Below are 20,514 nucleotides of genomic sequence, written 5' to 3'. Positions count from 1 at the left end.
AAATATCTCTTTCTCTTTATTTCTTTAGGGTTTTTATTTTTATTTTTAAAATATCAATTTCTTTTACAAATTACTACTAATCTTCTTAAACATAATATTTTTTTAAAATATTTACAAAAATTTATTATTTAATCTATTGATAATTTATAAATTAAATTATGTAGTGTATATATATATATATATATATATAAAAAATCTATGTTTTAGTTTTGAGTTTTTTTATAACTTAGTTTACGCAAAATATAAAATTATATTTTTAGCTAAGTTTTTGTAGAAATTTATTGTTTGGCCCTGATTTTTATAAATTAAACTACAAATTAACATATAAATAAATTTTAAACAAAATTTATAAATATTTTATTAATTATTTCTTTTTATTTTTGTAATTCACTCCTCTAGCCCTATAATTTTTGGCTCCACTCTTGTATGTTATCTGGGTCATATTACCTAATTTTGCTCCTATTATTGCTCCGATAAAATTAAAATTAAAATATATTTTAAAAAATTGATTTCTTTTTATTTTATCAATAGTTCTTGATATTTTAAAACTGACGGTGTTTTTTGTTCAATTGATTCTCATGACGGAATATTGGACTTGATTATTAGGATAAATGTTGTTTTTTTCTTTATGAGACTTATAAGGAATATAATAGTGTGTATATGAACATTCAAGCATCTAATTTATATAATTTTTTGGGAGGCTACTGAAATTTATGTCTGTTTCTTTTAGGTAACCGATCTTTAATTTGTACCAAAAAAAGGTTACCTAGGTTATGTTTGTGTTTCACCGGCAGGTCACCCCATCTAATCCAACTGTTAAGTGCTGATGTGGAGGCCAACTTACACAGTTAGATAGATTAACACGAGGTTTTCCATGTTGGACAAACCATCTGGACAAGTTGCCTCGTCAACCTTCCACGCGTCACCAAAGTCCCTTCGTCTCGAAAAACAAGGCCCAAACAAGACTTTTTTCTTTGTCTTCTTCCATACAAGATTTTTCCCTTCTTTTCCTGGTCTGGAAGGTAGTCATGAACTGAGAGGAGAAGAGGGTTTCAGGGTTTTGGTGGAGAGGAGGGTTTTAGGGTTTCAGTGGAGAGTAGGGTTTTGGTGGAGAGGAGGGTTTTAGGGTTTCAGTGGAGAATAGGGTTTTGGTGGAGAGGAAGGTTTCAGGGTTTCGGTGGGAGGGTTTTGGCGGAGAGGAAGGTTTCATGGTTTTGCTGGAGAGGAGGCATTCAGGTTTTTGGTGGAGAAAAGTGTTTCAATGGTGCTACTTCTCGACGAGGGTGACTGAAGGAAAGGTCTTCGCAACCAACAAAGGGAGAGTAAGGTTTTCGCTGTGAAGATGTCTGTAAATTGGGAGGTACGGCGTGTGACGGATGAAGCCCCCGAGTATTATAAGTGCCCTCTTGTAGCCCCTTCATATGCATTGTTGTTGTAGTGTTTCCTTTCTTTATATGAAGGGTTTATGTGTGTCATTTTTTACTTTTGTTGTTATGGTTCATATGTGTTTTTTAATTTTGTAGTTGTGAAGGGTTTGTGTTTGTATATAAATCATGATGGTCTCATGTGATCTTTATTAACTAAGTAGATGGAGATATTTTTATATCCAATATAATAAATTATAAATTTGGTTGTTTAATTATGTCATATTTGTGGCGGGTTTATACTTTTCTTGCTATTTGAAAGTTTTGCATTTTTATGTTGTTTAAGGGGATGGGGTTTCCTGTATGCACATCATAATAAATTATCAATTTGGTGGCTTAATTATGTGATCTTAGTGATGTTTTTATATTTTATTGATGTTTGGAAGTTTTGCATTGTTATCTGTGTATAAATGATGAACTTGTGAGGTGAGGGGATGGAGTTAATTTTTTGCACAACATAAAAAATTAATGATGTGATTCCTTGCTAATTGACTGTTTTACATTCTTATTCAGTGATGTGATTTTGTAATACTTGAGGGGATGGAGTTTCTTGTATGCACAACATAATAAATTATGAATTTAGTTTCTTAATTATGTGATCTGTGTGTGTGTGTGTGTGTGTTTTTTTTTTTTTTAACTTCAATGGCTTTTTGAATGTTTTGGAATTTTATATTATCTAGAACTGATGAAGTTATGATGTGATTTTTTTAATTCCTGGAGGGAGAGATTTTTTGTATACACAGCATAAGAAATTTTTAATTTGGTTGCTTAATAACGTGATATTTGTTTAGTTTTCTATGTGTTTTAATGTTTTGGATTTTTATGTATTGTAGAGGGGTTGAAGTTGATATGTGAATTTGTAATACTTGAGGGGATGGGGATTTTTGTATAGACAACATAATATTGATTTACCATATAACCTAGTATAGCCTAGTTTGTCCTGCACAACCACTTGACTTTCGGAATTTGTCAAACAGTTCCAGATGCTGAGTTATTTACTATAAGGATGCATTAAAAAGTTGGTGTAATAGAAGGCATGGTAGGATATATTGATTATTGTAGTGCTGACCAAATGTCAAAGATAGAACTAATTGCAATGGTTAAAGAGTTGAATTTGGAGGTTGAGGGGTGTTCTTTATGGTGGTTAGACACATCAAGTAATGATAGAGGTTACAAGGAGGTTAAAACTGACCTAGATGCACTAAAAATGACCACTTCAGTAGGGTCTAGCAAGGAGATGTATGTTTTGTGTGAAACTTGCCAATATTCCTGATAATAATGAAGGTGTGGGGCTAGGTGAATGTAGTGGGGTTTCACTTTTGAAGCATGTGGTTGATGAGGAAGAAGATGTTGTAGATGATGAGAACTTGGAGGCCATTTTAATTAGTGGACATGGCAGAAGGCCCCATGTAGATGAAGATTGTGACTTTGAAGACTCTGACTATAATTTCAGTGATGAGTATGAAGAAGAGGAGATGTTAAATGTTGGTGGGTCAAGAGCAAGACCAAATGCTAATGGTGTTGATGAAGCTTCACAGGTAGATGATGCTAACTTTACAAAATCTGGTTATGCAGATTAAGATGATTTTCAGTCCTGTTCTTCAACAGATGAAGATGATGCGCTCCCTGCTAGACCTAGATACTCTGAGTTTAATGATTAGGTTGACATGAGGAATCCGCAATTTAGAATTGGGATGAAATTTAGGAGCTTCAAGCAGTTTAAGGATGCAATGAAAAATTATAGAATAAGGAATATGTATGTGATGAATTTTAGGCATAATACCAAGACAAGATGCAAGGCCTTTTGTAAGAAGGGATGCCCATTTTATTTGTGGGCATCACCTATAGTTGATGACAAAAATATAATACAGATAAAGGCAGGTGTCTTGGAGCATGAATGTGCTAGGGAGCACAACAATTGACATGTGAATGCAGACTGGATAGCTAGACATTACCTTGCACAATTTCGGGCAAACCCTAATTGGAAAATTGCTGGCATTATACAAGCTGTGAAGACCAATTAAGAAGTGGATATCAGCAGATTAAAAGCTCACAGGGCAAAATGTATTGCTCACAGGTGTAGAAAAATGTGTTCTTTGAATTTTATTTGAGTGAGCTTAATTATAATTTTCAGTATGTGTTGTGTAATGAACAAAATAATAGATGGTGATGAGGAGTCACAAATGGCAAGACTACATGATTACAGGCTAGAGATAATGAGGTCACACCCAAGATCAACTTTTATTATTAAGACTAATGAAGGGGTCTTCCATGGTATGTATCTCTGCCTTGCTCCTTTGAGGGCAGGTTTCTTAGCAGGTTATGAGCATTTGGTGTCCCTTCATGGTTGTTTTTTGAAAGGACTCTATGGGGGACGACAACTCTTGTCAGCTGTTGGGATAGATGCAAATAACTGCATCTATCCCATTGCATGGGCTATAGTTAATAAAGAGAACAAGGAGAGTTGGACTGGTCCTTATAGGTGCTTGCACAAGATCTAAGCATTGCTGATATCCATAACTGGACTTTTATGACTAACAAGAAGAAGGTGAGATATTATTTCATAATTAATTAAGTTTGATTGAGTTTTGATATAACTAATTTTGTGACTATGTAATGCTGTTATACTTAATCTGGTGTTCCTCTATCTGTATTTTATAGTTAATTTTTCATTATGTATAGCTGTCCTAGTTAATTAATTCTTCAGATCATACTGACAAACAGTAGTTGTTAGAATTAATTAATTATGCAAGTTAGTTTATTAGCCATAGCTATTATAATTGATTAATTTTGCAGGTTACTCTATTACCATATGATTAATTCTGTGAGTAGAATTGATTATGTTTTGTTATGATTAATTCTTAATTGATTATCTTATGTTATAATTAATTTTGAATTGATTATGTCATGTTATATTTAATTATGAATTGATTATGTTATGTTATTATTACTAATTTTGATCATGAAATTATTTTCTATTATGGTTAGTTATGAATGATCTATTAGTTGTTAGGTACTCTAAAAAAAGTTGTTTTAATTAGGATGTGGTCAATACTTCACATTTTCAAAAATTCCATATTGTCGAATCTGGTGTGATAACCAATAAAGTGGGTTTAATTAGGATGTGATAACTACCCACTTCTATCTTTATTTTCTTCTAACGTCTCACAAAGTCTTGGGGAATCTAATTAGTTATAATTAGTTATGCAATTAGATTATTGAGATTGGATTATGCAATTGTTGTTATAATTAGTTAGTTCTGATGGTGCAATGCTGTTATAATTATTAGGTTAATTACAATTAATTAGGTTTCTTTTTGGTAACCAAATTCTGCATGTTACTCTATTAGCAATAGCTATTACTCTATGTTTACAACTATGTTATGTTTAATTAGCAATAGTTCTGTTAATTTTGAATTTGAACCTTATGTTTACAATTATACAATAGTAGTTATAGTTAATTATTTATTTAGTTAGTTTCCATGTACTTACAATCAAGTTACTTCCAATATAATAGGTTACTGAAATTTGATGTTGTTTCTTTCCGGTAACCGAATTCTGAATTGGAACTATAGTTTTGTTGATTCTACAAGTTACTCTATCAGCAATAGCTATTATTCTATGTTTACAATTATGTTATGTTTAATTAGCAATAGTTCTATTGATTTTGAATTGGAACCATATGTTTACAATTAAGTTATGTTTAATTAGAAATATGTTTAATTGTGAAGAGAAGAAGCTAGTAGGCTTGCATTCAAATAAACTCGATTTCTAAATATTTTATAAATACTATGTTTTCATAAGTTCTATTATAAGAAATATTAATTTATTGAGTAAATATTACTGTTGATCACCAAATTATAGCTAATTATCAGTTTGGGTACCACATTTTAATTTGTATCAAAATGGTCCCCATTTTCATTTTGTTTTCAAAAGATGTTACCCAAAAGATTCCGGTGAATTTATTCGGCGTGGACGCCGGCAATCCAAGCGTGGTTGCGGTTTCACGTCACATGTCGATGGCATGTCCACGTGGATTATAATACCACATCAGCCGCCATGTCAGCCCCTTCTTCTTCTTCTTCCTCTTCTTCTCATCTCTCAAATCCGAGAATCCTGAGACTTCTTCTCCTTTGTCTTCTTTCTCATTTTCATCTCTCATGTTCAAGAATTATGAGAATATAAAGCAAGTCCGTTGAAAGCTCAAAGAAGGAGAGGAAGGAAATCGCATTCGACTAACGTGTTTGTAGGTCGGGAGGAAGAAAGCCCTATGGCTCTAGACTGGGAGATCATGATCTCTGAGAAGAAAGCCCCAACATATAGTAAGTAGTGTTTGACTTATGTTCAAAGTTAGGATTTTATTTGTATATTTGGGTTAATAAAACAAGGTTGCAATATATTGATTTGATTTAGGGTTTGAAGAAGAGGGGTTATGCTGAACACCTAGGTCTCTTTTTCTTTTACCTTTTCTTATTCATGTATTATTGTGTGTTTATGTCTAGATTTTTTTTTATCACATTGGTTATTAATTTATTGATTAGCTTTGATTGTGTATGTTGTTATTTGTTTTTCCCTTATTTAGATTTATTTAGTTTTGTTTGTTACTATCATAGTTGGCTTGTAGTCTTGTTTCACACACACACACACACACACACACACACACACATATATATATATTACTACAACAAACCCACTAATCTAAATTCCAAATTCAAGCCACTATGCCCTTATAGAATTTTGGTCACCACTCTATGGAAAAAAGAGATTTCTATCTAATTCAAATAAAAACTTGCACAGAATGTTATTGTTTGCAACTTGCTATCATGAATAGAGTAACCAAACAACTCTATTATAGCAAAGTTAGGGTTTTATTTGTATATTTGGGTTTATAAAACAAGGTTGCAATATATTGATTTGATTTAGGGTTTGAAGAAGAGGGGTTATGCTGAACACCTAGGTCTCTTTTTCTTTTACCTTTTGTTTTTTCATGTATTATTGTGTGTTTATGTCTAGAATTTGTTTTTTCACATTGGTTATTAATTTATTGATTAGCTTTGATTGTGTATGTTGTTATTTGTTTTTCCCTTATTTAGATTTCTTTAGTTTTGTTTGTTACTATCATAGTTGGCTTGTAGTCTTGTTTCACATATATATATATATATATATATATATATATATATATATATATATATTCATGGCAGTAAGTTACCTCTGTCCTATTAGTTACTAAATATTTTCCTTTAGATTACTACAACAAACCCACTAATCTAAATTCCAAATTCAAGCCACTATGCCCTTATAGAATTTTTGAGTCACCACTCTATGGAAAAAGAGATTCCTATCTAATTCAAATAAAAACTTGCAGAGAATGTTATTGTTTTTATACTTGCTAGCATGAATAGAGTAACAAACAACTCTATTATAGCAAAATGAACATAAGGCACTTTTGTTTTCTTTTTCATCTTAAGCATCTTAATAGCTGTTTGTAGAATCGACGATCAACATGAAAAAGTTTGAATTGTTAATTTTTAATTTCAATCACTTAAATAGATTCATGTTGAAACAAATATTCCCCTGTGAACATAAAGGGTGCACTAGATGTTGGAAAACATGAGAATCCAAGAACAACACAACTATGTCTTAGCACAGTTAGACTAATTTGACTCGACATTAGAATTAAAATAAATATACAAGGCATTTGTTTTCTTCCCATCTAAAACTTAAGATCGTAGATTTTTAATATTTATTCAAAAGCATGTATCAGCATGCATAACTTGAATCGTTAATTTGAAGAGGTGCTTGTATGTATTAATTTATTAACTTGTATTTGTTCAAGTTTTCGACATAAACTTTTCCATACCGGGGACTATTGCTTTAGGTTATCAAAGTGAAAATAACAACATTAAGAAACTTTTAATTTTTTCATTAATGTTAAATCTTTGCACTAGAGAATACCCACTGAGTTAGCTTGCCTTTACTTTCAACGCTTTGGTTTATCTTTGTGTTTGGCCATCTCGAATAGGAAGAGGTTTCCTTGGAATTGAAAGATATTCTTAATTTTTCCATGTGTATTTTATTAACATTGTTAAGCAATTGTATTCAATGAAATTGCTTACTTTTCTTAGTGTTTACTTTCTTAATTGTTTATTGTTAAATTTTTGGTAATTGCATACTGTTAGAATGGATATAAAGCTTTTCATCTAAGGATGATAGACCACTATCAACAATTAATTAGTTTTTACATTTGTGTGCCGCCAAAAACTACTGAATTTTTCACTATTCGAAAGTGCATCATATGCTAGTTATGATCACTCTCCACAATAGTAGGGGTTTGTAGACTTTTTGTTGCAAAGACAAGATTTCATTTTGTAGAAATCTTAAACATGGCCAAACAACTCGAGAATAGATGTGGAAGGATGCACGTTATGGTGGTTAGATCTCAAGAGCAAAGACCATAGGGCTTGTTGAAATTAAAGCGATTTGGATGTTTTTATCAATGGCTTCATCTATAGACTTTTACTAGGCTCATCTATATATATATATATATATTAAGAATCATCAGGAAGATAATCAATGTTGTGGACATGCTCTGTTGGACCTAGTAGTAAGTCGGATGTCAAGGGTGCTTTCAAGGAAGTAGAGGTTGATTTTGAAGATGTAGAAGATGATGTACAAGAAGATATAGAAGAGGATGTGGAAGAAAATGAAGAGACAGAAGCTGACTTGGAAGGTATTTTGAATGGAAATCAAAGTGAGGAAAAATAGATGATGAGGTTATATGATTCGATTACACGTGATAGTGATGCAGAGGATAGACAGTGGATAATTGTACTAATGAATATGCGACAATGCATTAGGGAGGGAAATCAAAGATATGGGATGTGAGAAAGATGAAAGAATCTTCTTATGTTGCATCGGAAGAGTTGCATTCTTGTTCTTCCACGCGGATGAAGAAGATCACGGCTCCATTAAGGCCTAATTATACGGACTTTCAATGAAAATGTGATATGAAGAATCCCAATTTAAAATTGGGATGAAGTTTAGGAGCTACTCAGTTCGAAAGAAAGCGATTAGAAATTATGCCACTAATAGCGGTATGGATTAACTAAAACCTAACAACGAGGAAGTCACAGCATTTTTCTAGAAGAAATGTCCTTTTACTTGCTTAGCTTTGTGCTCTACGGTGAAGGATAAGGATACAATACAAATTAAATCGGGTAATTTGAAGCACGAATGCGTGCAGAGATCATCACATTAGGCATGTTAATGCAAAGTGGATAACAGAAAAGTACATGGGAACAATTCGGATCGAACCCCTCATGGAAGATCAGATGGAATCATTCGAGGCTGTGAAGACTAATCAAGAGGTTCACATTAGCAGATTAACAACTTGGAGGGCTAAGTCCATTGCACTGAAGTAGGTTTTCTTCCTGAATTTTTATTCTAATTGTAAAGTTAATGTAGTGTTGTTGACTTTTCCTTGTTCTTATATATCTCTTTGTAAATAGGATGCTGGATGGTGATGAAAAAACTCAAATTACAAGACTATATGACTATAGATTGGAAATTGATTAGGACTCACCTCGGATCAACTGCCTGATGTTCAAACGCATTGAAGGTGTCTTGACTGGCATGTATGTCATGTAGCACCCTCAAAGTCGGGTTTCCTAGCATGGCCGCATCATATCGATGGGATGGATGCTTTCTCGAGGACTCTATGGAGGACAACTATTAACAATGTTGGAATAGATGCTAATGATTGCATCTACCACTGCTGTCATGGGCTATGGTGAGTAAGGAAAAATCATGAGATTGGTACGTGGTTTTTGAATTGCTCACAGGGACTTCCGAGATATGAGCAGTTATAAGTGGGCTTTCATGAGTGGTCGACAGGTACATGTTTAAACCTTTAGTATAATTAGTTTATAGTTTTATTATAATTGCTCAGCGAGTGCCACTTTCTTTTATTTATTTATTTTTTTATGTCTTCTTCTTGATTGCTGGCTACTGGTATATGAATAAATTAAAATATAGGGACTTATACTTGCCATTGAACAATTATTCCCTCGAAAGTGAACCACATGATAAGCTGTAAGACATATTCACACCAATTATATCATATGAGGAAAAGCTCTTAAAGATCAACTTTGGGCTTTGCTAGGGCCACCTATATTCCGACTATTTAATCAAGCAATGGAAGATCCGAAAGGATGTGCGTGAGATGCATATAAGTTCTTAAAAAATATAGATCCTCATCACTCGGAGTAGAGCACTACTTCCAAACCACAGTTCAATTGCGACATAGTTATTAAATAACCATGTGAATGTTTTAATAGTAACATCTTAGAGGCAAGAACAAGGGGGTGTTATAACCATAGAATGAGATGATTAGGACACAACTCATGAAAAGAATCCAAAAATAAAAGAGATGCCATAAAAATGTGTCAGCAGAACATTGTCAGAAGGTCGTATTAGAAAAGCTAAAGCAAACAAGCTTGTTTTATAGTACAACATAGTGCGGGAGATAAATACCAAGTTTTGAGTAATGATGGTCGATTTGTAGTTGATGTCAAGGAGAGAAGTTGTACTTGAGGAGATGGCAGACTACTGGGACACCATGTGCTCATGCAATCTCATCCATATTTTATAACAAAGAGAAACTCGAGGGGATTATGTGAGCGTTGCTATAAAGGTCACCACATTCTTGCAAACATACAATCACCTCCTAAATCCAACCCAAGATAGTGTTTGTTGGCCTAAAAGTGCTGAGGGACCCAATGATTCCGAGCTAGCAAACAAGAAGAGGTAGGAAGCCCATGTTAAGGAGGAAAAAGCGGTGATGAGAATGTTGGATTCTGCAATGGAAGAATGTAGCGAAAAGGGTGCACATGCGACACATCTGTGGTGTCCAAAGGCCATAACAAGAGATATCATGGGTTGCAGTATGCCCACATTGGTTCCTTTGTCTACGTTATATCTAGTGATATGTTTTGTATATTGACAATTTGTATTTCTAGTAATTTTCGGAAACAATAGAGGAAACTACAGGAGGTTGAACAAATAGTTGGAGAAGCAAATGTTAATGATGTAAGTTTTATCCATTGATTAAATATAGGATCATTTCAGAATAGTTGCTAATATGAACAAAACTTTGTTGGTTTTACTGTCTATGTTAGGATGACACAAATTGCCCAATGGAAGAAATTGACCCTCGGGGTTCTTGGTGAACATTTTGCATATGTATGATTCTTGCTCTTTCTACTTACAACCTCAACCTCTTTTGAGAAGCAAATGTTAATGGCTATTATTGTTGCTTGTGCTATTTATATTTAAAATTATGTTGCAGGTTGATCTTCTAAGCAAGAAGATTGGAAATGAGGAACCTGTAGCTGAGAGTAATGTTTCAGAATCAGTGTCACAGGTATGTATAATATAAGAAATAGAACAATGCACACTCATTGCTTGAACTGAACCATGTATATTTTTTTTTAACTACTGCAGATGGTTAATATCTATGTGCAAGCTTTTCCTGGTTTAGCACCTGAAATTCAGACTAAGGTAAGAAGGACAAAATTAGACACTAGAGATGGAAATAAGGATAAACTCAATGAAAATAGGAGCAAAGATGTACATGATGCAAGAGACACAACCTCAACAAAGAGGCCCCCTCCAAATTTAATGATACCTTCCTTGCGGTCACAAATGAAGAACAAATCTGTTGAAGATAGGAGCAGGGAAGAAATTGGTGCAAAGAAGAAAAAAAATATGAGTTCCACCTAGTTCTTCATATGGAAAGAACCAATGAAACTTGTTGTATTTTCTTTTTTTAGAGACATAAAAACTAGCTTATGTGCTTGTTGTTTTGTATAGCCATGTTTTGGTCTGACTATGGCTAATTTTGTATAAATGGCTAAATTATAAGAACAAACTTATTGTAGATCTTTTGTAAATTCTTATCTGAACAATGAATTCACAGTATTCAGTGGGAAGGAAATCTTTTAAACTACTACTTGTACATTGCATTGCTTTGTGGTATTTGTGTATATACATACAGATAAATTTCTTTTGTTGTTTTTTATCAACACTAGGTGCTTCTAATTTTCAATCAACAATTACGAGTAAATAGATACAGTTAGTGTTATTATGTATATTTGTATTGATTATTTTTGCGGGTTTTTTTATTTTGTGCTCTTAAATTTCGAGTAGTTACTAAGGTTTATATGAGACATTAATATAAATTTTTAATGTCTACTCGTAACAACTTCACAACATTCTCACCGAAAAAGAAAAGTCACGCGAAATAATTAGGATATTATTAGATCATTAATTTTGCTAAAAGGATATCAACTACATTGAAGTAATTTTATAGAAAAATAGGCCCAATGAGCAAAAGTAAATGCAAAAACAATATAAATGATATATAAATGATGTTGAGACATCTTCATAACTTTGATTTGTGATTATTTGCTCGTAACTCCCACTGAATCAAAGCAAGCTATGAATACATAAATCTGAAACCTAATGAAAAACCAAGCTTTGAATACAAGCTCTGGAGTATCACAAATCAGTTACTTTCATACTCGGGATCACACCCTCATAGAGCACTCACAGTTCAACATGCTCTGGATTATCAAGATTCTTGAATGTGAGGAAGAAGAAGGAGCAGAAGGATTTGGATTCTCAGGACTCGGATTCTCAGATTTGAGAGATGAAAATGAGAAAGAAGATGAAGGAGAAGAAGTCTCAGGATTCTCAGATTTGAGAGATGATAAGAAAAGGAAGAAGAAGAAGAAGAAGAAGAAGAAGAAGAAGGGGCTGACATGGCGGCTGATGGGGTATTATAATCCACGTGGACATGCCACTAGACATGTGACGTGGAAATCCGGCAACCACGTTGGATTGCCGGCGTCCAAGTCAGAATAAATTCACCGGAATCGTTTGGGTAGCATCTTTAAGAAACAAAATGAAAATGGGGGGACCATTTTGATACAAATTAAAATGTGGTACCCAAACTGATAATTGGCTATAATTTGGTGATCAACAGTAATATTTACCCTTAATTTATTTATGAACTTTGAGTCTATTTCTTTTAGGTAACCAATCTCTAATTTTATTATAGATATCATAACTGATTATGAATTGGGTTAGTCCTGTTAGATATCATTACTGATTTCCTGTTTCTTTATTGAATTTATGTTAGGGATTAATGCCAAGTACTAAGTACTAGGCCCTGATGGGCAATTTGTGGTTGACAAGACAGATTGCTTTTATTCATGTAGGAGGTGGAAACTTAGTGGTGTTCCTTGTAGCCATGCAGTGTCAGTATTGTACTACAATAAAGAAAACCTGAAAACTATCTTCACTCATGCTATCAAGTGAGCACCTTCTTGGACACACATAGGCATATCCTCAATCCAACACATGACAAGGACTCATGGTCAAAAAGTGACCAAGTACCCATCATTCTACCAGAGCCATTAAACAAGAAGAGGATCAGGAATACTGTGCTTACGAGGAAATAAATGGATGAAAACCATGGTTTTACCAAGGGGAAGGTTAGTAGGAAGGGTGGGAAAATTAAGTGCAGCATATGTAGTGTAACAGGCCATGATAAGAGATTCCAAAACAAGGTTGATGAATGTTTAATTTCTTTATTTACTCTCTAATCAAAATTTGGTTCCAATGATGTTAACTAATTTTTTTTTCATGACTGCAGAACAACACAGAAAACTCAGCAACTACATCAGTGGAACATTGTCCTGTGGCACAGGTAAGACATTTTATTTGCAGGTTGGCTTAATTACAACATAAAATTATATGTTTACTCAAATGATCACATATGCATAAAAATGCAGAAGAAGGTGGTCATTTCTTAAACTTAAACATAGGTGATGGCAACAATGTCCAAGATTGTACTTCTCAACCACAAGTAAGGATGTAACTTTCTTTTTTTTCTTTTTTGTATCTATGAAATATTTTATAGGTTAACACAATCTAAAATTGCTCCTAATGTGCAATCCAAGCAAACTCGATTAAGGGGGCTAGGGTTGAGCATGGATGGAGCTAATGTGCAACAAAGGACCAATGCAAATGAATATGGCTACTGTACTATCACAGGTGAATGGTTTCATTCAATTTTATGAATTTGTTTGTGTTCATCCTAATTATTACATATTGCACAATGCAGATTGCACAAGCTTTAGTTTCCCATGTCTGTACTATGTTGCTATTCTAATGTTTGTACTGACAATCCATAAGGGAACAATTTCAAGGGAAACTCACTTGTCCATGAGGGAAGCAAATATAAAGGGAGGGGTCAAAGCAAGGTTTCAGTTAGAACAAAAGGATGACAGAGAGAGCAACAAACTAGGATTTCCTGACAAGAAGAGGAAAGTATGGCTACCACTAGGAGTTGGATCCTCTGCGAGAGCATGTAACACTTACAAAAAGGATCCCTGATGGGATCAGTTGCCTTTATTTTTGAGAAATTGCAGCTTCACTGGATCTATAGTTTTATTTAATGTTACTGTGTTTTGTAAATATGTAGTAGTGGAAACCTGAATTTAGAGTTGGCTTTTTTTTTGGGTCCATCTATTATAAACATGCAGTTTTTTTTTAAACCTACAGCTGTTGTAGGGAGTTCCAATTTTTGTATACTGCAGAGTTAATTTTTTCGGGAGATTACTTTTGTAAAATTGTAGATTGTTTTCAAATGGAAAACCTGCAACTTTTGTATGGAATTGTATTTTTCTGTTAAACTACAACTTAATGAAAATATAATGTTTTACTTGTTCTTCTTAAAGTGCAGCTCTTTTTTCCTTTTGGAACAACTGCAGTTGCTATATAGAAGTATGGAGTTAATTTTTTGGGATGTTACTAAACTTTGTATCTGTCTCTTTTTTGTAACCTATCTTTACTTTGTATCAAAAAGGTCAACTGTGTTATCTTTGTTTTTCAGCAGCAGGTCACCCAAGTGTAGTTTGTTAAAAATGGCTTGTTTTCCTAAAATTTCAGATCCTATAATTTTCTTCTTAAGAGTGTGTTTACATGTACATGAAATTTTTGAAACAGGTTAGGTATAAATGTTTAAACAAGAGCACACTTTTCTCAAGATAAATGTCTTATTTCATTTTAATGTATGTAGTGACTCTAATTTATCATGTTTTCAACAAATAAATGAAAAATAGGACCCATGTTTACATGAAAACCAAAAATCATCACAAATCATCAAAAACAAAGTTGTTTATTCCAATACACCAATGTTTACAAGAACAAATTAATTTATTCCAATACACCAATGTTTACAAGAACAAATCCATTTATTCCAATACACCAATGTTTACAAGAAACCCACAAATCATAAAAAACAACACCTTTTGAATATAGACCAAACCCTAGATGTAAATCCCAATTAACAAATCATCCCAGGTCTTGAGAAATAAAAATCCATAATTATAACAACATATGGATCAAAAAGATAGAAATTTCCCACTTTGATTGGTCGCATTGTTCACTTGCCGACAAGGTCTTGCCAGGCCATTTCTTTTCCTATAGAGCCTCACTCATCACCATTGTTATGCCCGCTGAATATATTGCACGCCATCTATGAAGAATGGAGAAGGCAGGAAACTCATCCCCTTCCCGTCCAATGCTTGCCATTGTCCTCTACCCTTAGAATGCAAGAGAAATCATTAACAAGACTAGAGAACATGAAGACTGATGACTTGTACAGGTGGAAGGCTGACGAGGCAACTTGTCCAGATGGGTTGCCTAACGTGGAAAACTTTATGCTTTAATTCAGCTGACTGTGTAAGTTGACCTCCACATCAGCACTTAACAATTGGATTAGATGGAGTGACTTGCCGGTGAAACACAAACATAACCTAGGTAACCTCAATAGCCTCCCAAAAAATGAACTCCACAATGTGCCATTAACGGCACATAATTGGGGAGAGTTTTCATATTTACCTTTAAATCAAACTTTTAGGAAAAAAATATGCCATTTATCTTTATATGTAAAAATATTTGGCTCTAATTGACATATATTTCTTAATTAAATTAGTATAATTAACCGAATTATTTATATTACGACTGAAGTTATCTAAATATTAAGGCAACAAAGGAAAAACTATTGCAAGAGCAACAAACATAATGAAGTATAAATATAAAACAAAGTAAAGAGAAAAGGCGCACAAGATATATGAGGAAATTGCAAAGCGGGGAGAAAACCTCAGGCGGTCTGCTGAAGAAGACATCCAATAATAGGAGAAGAAGGAATTACAAAGCTCTCACAATCTTCATGACGACAAGAAACCCCAGCGCTAAAAATAAAAGATTTATAAGCCTAACTAACTCATAAATTTGAAAATGGCTTATATTTTAAATTCATAACACTCAAATGTGGCTAACCATTACATTTAACATAACTTGATTTCGGCTAACTCAAATTAATGAATCAAACTCAACAATTTATTAACGTTATTTTAGTGTTCTTAACTACTTGCACTTAGTACAAAAATGCATATTTTAAAAGTAAATTGATATTTATTATTTGAGACTTTATAAAGGCCTCTAATTAAAGGCCTTTCAAAAGCAAATTTAGAGATTATTAGAGGTCTTATTTGCCACTAATTAAATGCCTTTTAGAGACAAATTTAAAATTATTAGAGGTCTAAATTTGGCCTCTATTTTGAGGCTTTTGGAAGCACAAAAATATGTCACAATTAATTTTTAATTATATAATGAGAACAAATTTAGCTACTCAATTTCTTTTTCCTTCTAGGCGTTTTTCTATGCTATGAGAGAATGAGAGAAGCTCAAATCCTTCTAAGTTTAAACAAATTTTTTCTGACTTCATCTATTGTTATACAAAAAAAAGCTTGAAAAACACACCAAAAGTTAAAACTCAATTTTTCCTATTTGTGCAATTTCTCTTACTCAATTGGAGTTAAAGGTGATTGAGAATAAAGAAGATTTGAGTAATCATATAAGGTAGTGTTTATTTGGAAAAGTTCTTAAGATACATGTAACTTGAGTTATTGGGCTTTTTGAAACCCAATGTTTGATTAACTGAATTTTAAAAGCCCATGTAACTCAATATATATCAATGAGGGTATTATGTTTTTCAACCAAATCAGCTGTAAAGCAAAATCCGAAAACACGGAATAGCTCATGTACATATCACACGAGGGAAACAAAGAATTGAAAAATCAACTAACGAGAGTAACCAGAAGCGCAACCCCTCGATCTCTACTCCCCTTTAACCCTAATCCCCCCTGTGGGTGTCGCTGTTGTTGCCATCATCGTCCATTGCTCATTATTTGTTTTTTCTCTTTTCAACCCTAATCCACCATCGTCGCCTTCATCTTCCACTCATTGGCCTCTCAACAACCCTTCTTCTACCTTGAATTAAAGATGTGGCTTACTTTGTTAATTATGTTAAGCTACCAAGAACTTTCTTTAAAGAGCATGAGGTTTTTTTTTCTTATAGGATTTCTCTTTCAACTTTAGCAATAATTGGAAGATCTCCAACCTTGTTATAGTGGTATGGCCATTTGTGATCTCATACTTAGTGGAAGAAGAATGATCTATTAGATTTGAGATCATACTTTGTCTCTGTCTTTGGCTCTTTAGATTCACAAATTGTTCAGCTTTTTTACCACTATTTTTGGTGGAACTTTTCCTAATTATGTTATGATTTTTAAGAATGATTACATTTATTATTAATAAGAATTATCATTTCAAAACTTCAGTAAGGCTTGAGTCATGGGTTTTACTCTGACAATTTGTGATTTATATTTGGATATCTATGGATTATCTTTAAATTGATGATCATCTTTGAGTTTCTAATTTTAGTTTATGATCTATTTAAGGAAATGCACTGAAATCGGTATATGTTTGACATGTTATATGTGTGATGATGTTTCATTGTTAAGAGATGTGCCAATTACTTTTACTCTATAAAGAACTGCTAATGTAACTATAATCCTTGTTATTCTATTCATCCAACAATTTTGTTATATATGCTTTGCTAATGGATACAACAAATATATAGATCCATGAGAGATTGCATAAAAAATATTAATCTATGTTGAATGCACTGGTTGACGTTTAATGAGTCATGGAAATCCAAATACACATGGTCCCAAACCTAAGGTCAACCGTGACTAACCCTTACACTATGCCCTGGCGGAAAGGGATACTCTCAACGTCTCACACAGTGTGGGGTTGCATGAAGCTCTAGAGACTCCAAGTGATAAACCCTATTCCCTAGTATAGATCTAACCCTTTGGTCCAAGCGAAAGACCCCTAGTTACAATTAAGCCCCATCACTAAGGATTACTTCAACACTTCACTCTATTTCTTGTGCAACTAAGTCCCAGTGGAGTTTGTCTTTTAGCACTTCACTATACCATGACCGCAAAGAACTCTTGAAACGTGGAGGTAGGATAAATCACATTGGAAGGGAAAAGGGACGTTCCGCTACCTCTCGACTTACCCTCTCAACCCTCTCCAACCTTGCTTTGTCTAACCCTAATGGAGTGTCACTCACCCATAAGGATTACCAAGATAGATTCTCAACCCTGATGTCACTCTAAAGGAAAATCAATACAATAAGCATTCAAGGTTGAAACTTAATTAAAACATCAAATTAAAGAAGCATAATAAGAGTCAATGAAACAAAGTCATCCTAGGGTTTACAAGTCCAAGCACCCACTAGGGGTTTAGCTCTCCATGGAGCAATACACAATCAACAATGAAATCGAAAGTAGATGCATGCAATCCATAGATAAATCCTCCTTGTAGTCTGTATCGATGGTCTTGTGGAGTCGCCTTGTCTTCTCCAAGGTTTTCCTTGTCAAGCCTAGGGTACACCTCGCCGAATCGATGCCGACGAAAGTTCCCCAATAACTCTCCTCCAAAGGAACACGATGTCAAAGGCCATAGAACCACTCCAAAAATATAGCCAAAGCCTCTCCAAACCCTAGCCGCGAGCGCCTCTTAAGATGGGTAAAAGATGGGAAAAAGATCCCCAAAAAAATCCTCAAAACGCAGTATTTATAGGGGCTAGAATTGGGCATCCACACGGGTATGTGGATTTCCACACGGCCGTGTGGATTTCCAGAAACCACTTTTCTGCGAGCTGTGAACAGTAACTGCTATAGTAATTTATAACAATAAACTGCTGCAGTGCTTCGCCAAAATGCTCCCGATTCCACTCTCTTCATCGAGGCCACATGAACAGGCACACATCCACATGGTAGATCGTGTCGCATCTTCAATGAAACCACATTGACGAAGCTCTTGCTAGAATTGCACAAGTCAGAATATATGAGTGTGACTGCCTTTGTGCCCCTCAACCTTGTGTATTCACTTGAGTATAATGGAGGTTGGCACACATCCACATATCTTTGAACACAACTTGTGTCTTCACGTTTGTTCAATCCAAGAACTTCATCAAAAATTACATCAACGGTCTACTTTTGCTTCTTTTCTTCCGAAATTATCTCCACAACCCTAATTGCACAATTAAACACAAATACACACGAATAAGCGATAAAATCTGATAAAAGTGATGCTTAATGTAAGAAAAGAATACTTCGTATTACTTATGCACAAGCACTTATCAATCATCAACTCCAGCAGGCATGCACTATTCACATCTGTTGTGCATGAGGCCACTTGGCAGCCGGAGTTCATTGGAGGAATAATCGAGACCAGTACATTGAAACCGGTGACCAATGTGTCCTTATTGTCCAGAATGCCAGAGTTTATGTCGATAAATGTGATTGGAGGGAATGGGAGAGTGCCACATTGTATCTCACTGGTGCCAGAATCGCCGGTGGTGCAACTGAGATGATGATAAGGTTCAATACTGGTGCAAATAGTGCGAGCCCAGAGATGACCGGACCATCCAATTAGGGTTGTAATGGATTTGGAGGTGTTTGGAGGGAGGACGAAGCATGTGGTGTTGGCATCGACAGCCGGAGAAAAGGGGTTGTTAGAGATTGCCGGCCAAATTGTGTAGGTGCACTTGTTGGATATCACTAGCTTTGCACCAATTACACCTGCATAACCCATGCAATTGAATGTAAATAAGAACTTCAATTAAAATTAATAACTTTGTTAACCAATTTTGTTTGATTAGTAAATAAACTAAACTTGAGTTGAGATTTAGTTTGAAACTCAATGAGTAAACGAGATGATATTTAAAAATAAAAATATCCAAGTTGTGATTTAGGAAAGGGAAAATTAATTGGTTTTACACCCACCCATTGCAAAAGTGTGGAATTGGTAATATACCCTCATAAAAATTATATTGATATATATTCCTCTGCAAAATATTATTATTTAATTATATAATTTTGTGTTTGAAAATCAACAATATGTAAATAATTTTTGTTTTTATAGGGCTTTTTTGCTTTCCCAAAATGCATGAAGAGGAAAAAAACCAATACATATATATATATATATATATATTAATAATTTTTTTCAACTTGACTTTTGGTCCAAGGGGTGTATGCATAAATATTATTTATACAAGTATATATAAAGTAATTTCTCAATTTTCCCAATGGCATACAAGCTTTAAAAAAACCTATATTAAACTTATCTAAACAAGAACACATATAATTCAAACTAGAGGGGATATGGGCAGACAAAAGAACCGACCCACACTGTAGCAAACCCAATTACAGGTTGGCCCACCGGGTCATAACTAAGCCCAACCCAAATTATAATTAAATGGGATGGGCCCATATAATAATTTTTTAAAATTTTTTTTAATAACACAACAAAAATAATATAAAAAAAATATAATTAAAACCTTGGGTCTGGCAAGCTAGGTCTAGTTCATCAATCAAATCATGTGGTTCTATCAGGGTCAACTCGATCCGATTTATAGGTCCATTTAGTTTAAGCTAATAGATGGTGTTCATATTGTAGAACAATAAAAATAGTAAACATGGATTGAGAAGAAAATTAAGTGAAGGAGAATTAATGAACCATCCTTTTTAATAAGAAGGTACTAACCTTGCAAAGTAGCATGAAAATGATGATCTCCATTGTCTTCTTTGCACATAAAGGGGAGC

Source organism: Dioscorea cayenensis, chromosome 1, assembly GCF_009730915.1.
Source record: "Dioscorea cayenensis subsp. rotundata cultivar TDr96_F1 chromosome 1, TDr96_F1_v2_PseudoChromosome.rev07_lg8_w22 25.fasta, whole genome shotgun sequence".
NCBI lineage: Eukaryota > Viridiplantae > Streptophyta > Magnoliopsida > Dioscoreales > Dioscoreaceae > Dioscorea > Dioscorea cayenensis.
Note: the sequence above shows the minus strand (reverse complement) of the source record.